General features: G+C 25.3%; 1 non-coding gene across 1 annotated transcript; it reads right to left on the bottom strand.

The window, feature by feature from the left end:
• Positions 1-7,449: 7,449 nt before the first annotated feature.
• On the bottom strand, positions 7,450-7,522 carry trnav-aac (transfer RNA valine (anticodon AAC)). Its single transcript has one exon. It is a non-coding gene; the product is annotated as a tRNA-Val (tRNA).
• Positions 7,523-8,442: the final 920 nt, after the last annotated feature.

Raw genomic sequence — 8,442 nt, 5'->3', positions numbered from 1 at the left:
ATATATATATATATATATATATATATATATATATATATATATATATATATAATATTGTTTAAGTGATATATATAATATTGCAAAATACGTATTTTAAGTTATTGTAAAATACGCTATAATGCATGTTATCGAACATAATATTAATTTAATTTCTATTACATACACACACACACACATACAAACACACACACACACACATATAAAATATATATATTTACATACATACACACACATATAAATATATATATATATATATATATATATATATATATATATATATATATATATATATATATATATAATATTGTAAAATATGTATCGTAAGTTATTATAAAATATATTAAAATGTATGTTATCGAACATAATGCTAATTTAATTTTTATTACATACACACACACATATATATGTATGTATATATATATATATATATATATATATATATATATATATATATATATATATATATATATATATATATATATATATATATAACATTAGACAATATTGTTTCGTCCTTTAGGACTTTTCAGTAATGTATTAATTTTAATGAGACTAAATCTTACCAATGAAACTAAAAAACTGATTTAAAGCAATTTAAAAAAATTGTTGTGTCATGCCAGAGTGCTCAAACTACAGAGTAGTGTGCCAGCATTTACGCAAACAGCAACGACACATTTCATAAATAGAGTGGTTAAAAAAAAAAAAAAAGGCAAGGAGCTATATCCAAAATATATACATATACATATATATATATACATATATATATATATACATATATATATATATATATATATATATATATATATATATATACATATATATATATATATATATATATATATATATATATATATATATATATATACATATATATATATATATACATATATATATATATATATATATATATATATATATATATATATATATATATATATATATATATATATATATATATATATATATACATATATACATATATATATATATATATATATATATATATATATATATATATATATATATATATATATATATATATATATATATATATATATATAGTGTGTGTGTGTGTGAGTGCGTGTTTGTGAGAGAGAGAGAGAGAGAGAGAGAGAGAGAGAGAGAGAGAGAGAGAGAGAGAGAGAACTAAGATATAGTGTATTAACCATGTGTATGTTTGGTTCATACGCATAGGTTTATGTGTATGAACCAAAAATGTATGAAAAAAATTGTGTCCTAAGATCAGTTAAAAGTATTCAATATAGGGAAAATTTATCAAAATTTAAAAAAAAAAAAAATTTTTAACGCTCAAATAATGAGGTATTATGATTTGAAAATATAAACAAATAACGAATTGTGCTGCAAGATGACTTTCTTACACACAATCTTCAACAAAATGAGATAATCTTTAATTGATTTAAATCATTTTTTCTGAGAAACTAAGTAATTTTTTATGATTTTAGTAAAAAAAAGTTACTAATTTGGATTTATACAAAAAAATATACATATAATTAGTAGGGTTGGCAGATGTCCCGGTTTTACGAAGGAGAACTAAGTAAAAAAAATATTTTTACATATTTGGCGCAGAATTCTCCTTCGTAAAATCGGGACATCTGGCAACCCTAAATTAGTTGCTAGTCTAAAAATTATCTACGAACTGTAGCCATTATTAAAATTCCAACTTTTTAAAAATCTTCTGCGCTTGCGTACAATAACCTGGCTCTTCTAAACGACCGTGATGGGCATTTTGACAATAAAAAGTCATCAAAGAAGTAGCAAAAAGCATGTCAATAGTGTTAGTTTGTATAAGAATCAGTTGCCAACCATTCTTTATTTAGTTAACATCGACCCAAGAATAAGCTTCAAAATATCTTGTTAAAGATACAAATCAATTAAGAACAGTATTATTCCAAAACAGTTCATGTTTATTGAGTGATGAAAGTCTTTCAAGCTTTCAGAAAACAGATGATAGCTATGCTATACAAGATGAAGTCACAAAAGCAGAGATTAACTGGGTTTTACGAATTGTATCCCTCCATGAATCTTTTATGTCCTGTACTAATATAGGAAAAACATTTCAACAAATGTTTCCTGACAGTGAAATAATAGCTAAGCGGTACAAGCTTGGAAATACAAAGATTGTCTATAACATAACTCATGGTATTGCCACCTACTTCCATGATGTTCTTCTGCAAAATATTTTTAAATGTAATTTTTTGTGCATAATGTTTGACAAGACATTTAATGGAGTAATACAGTAAAGCCAAATGGATATATGCGTGCGCTTTTGGGATTAAGAGAAACATAAAGCTATTACTCGTTACTTTTCATCTGCTTTTTTGTGACATACAACTGCTAATAAACTGAAAGACAGCTTTAATGCAGTGATTGGGGACATGTTATAACCAAAATTAATTCAAGTTTCTATGGGTGGACCCAGTGTGAGCCGGAAATATTTTGATGCTTTAGAAGAAAGTAATTGTGCTAAATTCGATACTCAGTTAATAAATATTGGATCATATAGCCTCCGTGTAGTTTACCAGACATTTCAGAAGAGACACAAAGAAGCTGTTTGGAAAGTTAATTCAGCATTAAGTTCTTTATATAGACTTTTAAAAATAGTCCTGCTCGCAGAACAGATATTTATCAATAAATGGTGGTAAAGTAAAATTTCCTTTAAAATTTTGTATAATGCGGTGGGTAGAGAATACCGCAGTTGAAGAGGGAGCTCTTGAAATTTTAAATAATGTGAAAACTTATCTAGAAAGGTCAAGACTTCCGATGACTATTACTGCACAGAATGTTATTGAAACTATAACAGATCCTCTAATCAAAGCTAAAATCAGTTGTTTTTTTAAATCTGTTGCCAATTTAGTAAAATAATTTCTTAGGCAATTTCCAATTCATTTAGTTTCTTTCCTTTATGATGAGTTATTTCATCTGATTTCATCCTTCACGGAAAGATTTATTAAACAAGAAGTTTTCACAAATGCAGACACATTACAAAAGTTGTGGAAGATAGATCTGCATAATGGAAAATGCAATTGGAGAGACGTGGTAATCGGTGTTGGAGTTGTTTTATTGTTACTAAGATTATTGGTAATCAAAGAAAATTAAATTTCGAGAAGAAGTGCATTAGCTTTTTAATTGCTGTAGTCACTAAATTAAAAGAGCGTTCTCCACTTAAACACAAGACTACTAGGCATCAATCATCTTTTTCACAAATGGTTATCATAAGGCCACCTCACAAAGCAAAGATGCGTTTTGATTCTTTTGCATCATTTCTACATGAATCTGGGCTGATAAAATTGGTTCTAGCTTATCAAGCTATGAGCCAATATGCTCGCCAATGCAATTTGGCCTCATAAATGGAAAGTTAAATTAGATTTTGTATTTTTTTATTTAATTTTTGTAATTGAATTTTTGGTTGAAATATAAAGCTAAGAGTATAAATCGATATCTTGTTATACATATTTGGTGATTATTATATTATCATATTATTATATATTGTATATTTCTTAATTCATGCGGTTATTGAAATAAACTGTTAAAAATAAACAGATTTTGTTTTTATTTTCATATAACATTAATCCAAACGTTACGGGGGTGGCTATGCTTCTACTTCCCCTATATATTCTATTGTAAGTAATTTTTTCTAAGATTATTGAAAATGTTGATAAAATAGAGATTTGTTAGAGGTTGGTAGTTATATATATCTTAACTTTGTATCTTTTTTTGTAGATCTTGATTATCCTGGCTATTTTTAACGGACCAGGAAACACTTGTTGTATTTCGGATGTAAATTATAAATTTACATCTGAAATGCATCAAGTTTTGGTTATACAATTTTTATAAACTTTTACCAATTGTTTAACTGACAAGTTTTAACTTATATAAATAAAGGTGACGGATGCGTTCTTATGTTAAAATAAGTTGCAATATTTTATCAGGCATGACCTCAGTATTTTTGATGCCAATAAAGAGATTTTAGAAATTGAAATTTTAACCGACAAAACACAAATTATTGTTCTAGGTTATATTATCCATTTTGTAAAAATTTTTAAACATTTTTATGTAAAGACGGTTGAAAAAGCTTAACCACAAAAAGAAAGTTATTATCTCTAGGTTAACCACAAAAGGAAGTTATATCTTTAGGTTAACCACAAAAAGGAAGTTATATCTTTAGGTTAACCACAAAAAGAAAGTAAATATTATTAAAAAAAGTAATTATAAATTCTAACTCACTTAATAACCCTAGAGTGACCAAAGGTTTGCATAAATCATCAAGGAGGAAACTAAAACTTTATGAAAAATATTTAAAACATTAAAAAATTAGAAAAAATTACTCGAAAAAACAAAAAAACACGAAATTTTTAAGGTTTATTATGAGAAGAAGTTGGAAAAAAACGCAAACAGTTGGAAACTCACAAAAAAATTGTTTGGAAAGAGATTAAGCAAACAATTGGTAAAAATAAATGTGCAAACAATAGTTTGCCACAAAAACTCTTAACTGATGGGAAAATGATTAATAATAAAGAAGCTATAGTTGTAAAGCTCAACAACTTTTTTCATGATATTTGACCAAAGTTGACTGATAAAATTCCAACAAACACCACAAAATTTGAATCCTTTAAGGATTTGACTTATATTTATGAAAAATTTAATTTGAATATAAGTGATGTGAAAAACACTTTCAAAAGTCTGAAAAAAAGTAAGATTTACTGGTATTGATAAAATAAAAGTCACAAGCCCGATACCGTAATATGCTGGACTTTTTACTGCTAAAACGATAAAACGCTCATGCAATATTCGATCGACAATTTGTAACCCGACTCACATATCAACTGAATAAATTAAGAATTCTGCAACTTGCTTAAAAATCAAAAATTTGAACACTTTAATAATCAACACCTTAAATCAGAAGAACAAACATTTAATTTTTTTTTTTATTATATTTTATCATATATATATATATATATATATATATATATATATATATATATATATATATATATATATATATATATATATATATATATATATATTATAAGCATTAAAACATCATATACGGTATCATACTATTTATTTCTTTTTTAGGTAATATTTCGGCTCATATAGTGAGAGCCCGTATAAAACTAATAAAAAGGGTAAAAAAAACCGCTTAAAAATTATAATAAAAGTAAACAAATGAATATAAAAACAAAATTTTTATATTAATATAATAACGTGTGGTTGCGTTTTTTATTATTTTTTTAGGGTTTTTTTTAACGGTTTTATTAGTTTGATAATCCCTCTCACTATAAGACCCGAAAAATTACATAAAAAAGAAATAAAAACTAAGATACCGTATTTGATTTTTTAATGCTTATAAAATTATTACACATACTATTAAACATGTCGCTTAATTTATATATATATATATATATATATATATATATATATATATATATATATATATATATATATATATATATATATATATAATATATAAATATAATATATATATATACATGTTACTTTACCCGCAGTACCGAGAATTAGCTAAATGCTAATGTTTATAATATAATTTAATATTGCAACTCTGAGTTTCATGTGTTATCACAATCATCAGGCAAGTAGTAAAAGTTTAATTTTGCTAGCAAAATTAGCAACTTTTACTACTTGCCTGATGATTGTGATAACACATGAAACTCAGAGTTGCAATATTAAATTATATTATAAACATTAGCATTTAGCTAATTCCTGGTACTGCGGGTAACAGTAACATGTATATTATATAGCTCTAGTTTATCTATTAAGCACTCTTTCAAGTATACAATATTATACATGATAATATAAAGATATTCTCTTTATTCATATATATACACTTACGTATATATATATATATATATATATATATATATATATATATATATATATATATATATATATATATATATTTATATACACACATATAGTGTTGTCATATTATTATTAATTTTTATTAATTTTTATTTGTGTATAACATTATTTAGTATTAAATGGAAACCAATCAAGTATTTTAGCAACAATCCATATTAAAAGTATGAGCCTCAGTAACCAAAAATATAATAAACATATACTAATAAACAGTGTTAATAAAAATAATAAAATATAAAAGTCATTGCTTATACTACAAGCAATAACTTTTTTATTAACACTGTTTATTAGTATATGTTTTTTATATTTTTGGTTACTGAGGCTCATACTTTTAATATGGATTGTTGCTAAAATATTTGATTGGTTTCCATTTAATATTAAATAATGTTATACACAAATAAAATTAATAAAGTTATAGAAAAATATTTTATACATTTATCACAGTTTTCAAAAAATCGCGCCTTATTACAAATATTTGCATGACGTCATATTATAACTAATTAAACTAACATTGTGCGGCCGTGGCGCAGTGGTTAGAACGCTTACTTTATAAGCAGGAGATCCAGAATCGAAACGAGCTCTGGACATATTTTCGCGTCACGGAAAGGAAGGAGGCGTGAACTTCCTGGTTAAATGCACTTCCGCGGTGCTCTGTGACAAGACCGTTAGGACTTCTTGGGGCACCTAAAATAAAAAATTAAAAAAAACAAAAAAAAAAAAACATAACGGTAAAACATAACGTAAAAACGGTAAAACATAACGGTAAACATAGACAAAAGAAAATATAAATAATTTTGGGAAAGGGATAGTCCGTAAATAACACAACGAAAAAAATATTTTAAAAACAGAAGTAGGAGATATTAGGCTCTTTTACGCAGCAATTTTCATTTAACTTAATTTTCCTAATTTGATTATTTATTTAAATTAAGACGAGCATAAAATTTTTGATCTTTCTTTGTTTTGTTTATTGTGAAATTTTGCGCTACGCAATTTACGGACGATCCCAAACACTCCGCTAAAGACATATTTTATACTAACATAACGGTAAACATAAGGCTAAATTTTTCACTCACCGTTATGTAACCGATGTTAACGTTACATTTTTTACAGTGTATATATATATATATATATATATATATATATATATATATATATATATATATATATATATATATATTTGAAAACAAACTCTATTTACCTTTTAATAAAAAATAGAGTATAAATTCAAACTTAGGGCTGATGTCGATGCATCGGTATCGGCCTGTACCAATCGGAATCAGCCAAAAGAAGGTATCTCTAATAAAAATACCTCTAACAAAAATATATGATAAAAAAATGAAGGAAGTTATAGCAATCATGTTTAAAATAATAACAATATATATAAAAAACTTAATTTAAATAAATATTATAATAATAGTTATAATCATAATGTTATTTATAATAAGTTAGCGGTTCATAAGGAAGTCGTCTCTCATGCCGAAGTCTGATCATAGGAGTAAGTCATGCCAATATAATAGGAGTTTGATCATAGGATAACACAAAACAAACAAGTAGTTCCACCCGGGCTTGAACCGGGGACCTTTCGCGTGTTAGGCGAACGTGATAACCACTACACTATGGAACTGACAAGTTAACTCGAGGAGTTATAAAAGTATTATTATAGACCATTTTTTTTTCTTTTTTTTTTTGATAATTTTGGTAAATTAATACGAAAATTCGCAACTTTAGATAACGATTCCAACGCTCTAACTACTGCGCCACGACTATTTTATATTTTACTGTAGTTATATAGGCTACCAAGACACATAGTATAGACCTTATTATTTATTTATTTTTTTTCTTCTACAGGTATACCATATATACATTTATTATCGTGAAAAAAAGAAAATATTTATACAAAATTATTAGGTATCAGATAGAATAAAATACATTAATATAATATTAATACATTAATAGAATTTTGATGCTAACTTTAATATAAATTTTGGTATAATAACTATAATATATATTTATTTTTTCTAAACTTTAATACCTATAAAGGTAATCAATGAAAATTCAGCATTTTGGGGTATAAAACTCCAAAAAAAATCTTTTTGCAGATTCCCTTAACAGCGCCATTTGGTGTATATCTATGTCTATTTAAAAAGTTAATTTAAGTAAATTTAGAAATAATTTTTTTGTAATTAGCTTTGTAATTACTTTTTCTACTGTTATTATATAACTTCCGTACAAAAAAAAATGAGACCGCGTATGCAAAACTTTTGTTCGTATTTTACAATTTTTAGCTACAATGACTTTTTTTGTATTTCATGAAACCCATTGTTTGATTTATCAGGTCCATATATACTCATCAAAAACTCTATGTGTTTATTATTGTTTCTGATTTACCTAAAAATATTTATTTTTGAAATGAAGTCGTCAGCGTTGACACTTGACCATCTTTTAAAATCTTTTTAAAATCTTTTTAAATTTGTTTATCTTTTTAAAGCGAGTCATAAAGGCCAAAAGTCTTTGATGAAATTAACTGGGATACCTAAGGCAACA

This window comes from Hydra vulgaris, chromosome 12 (assembly GCF_038396675.1).
Source record: "Hydra vulgaris chromosome 12, alternate assembly HydraT2T_AEP".
Classification (NCBI taxonomy): Eukaryota; Metazoa; Cnidaria; class Hydrozoa; order Anthoathecata; family Hydridae; genus Hydra; species Hydra vulgaris.
The sequence above is the reverse complement of the archived record's forward strand: the minus strand, read 5'-3'. Positions and strand labels throughout refer to the sequence as shown.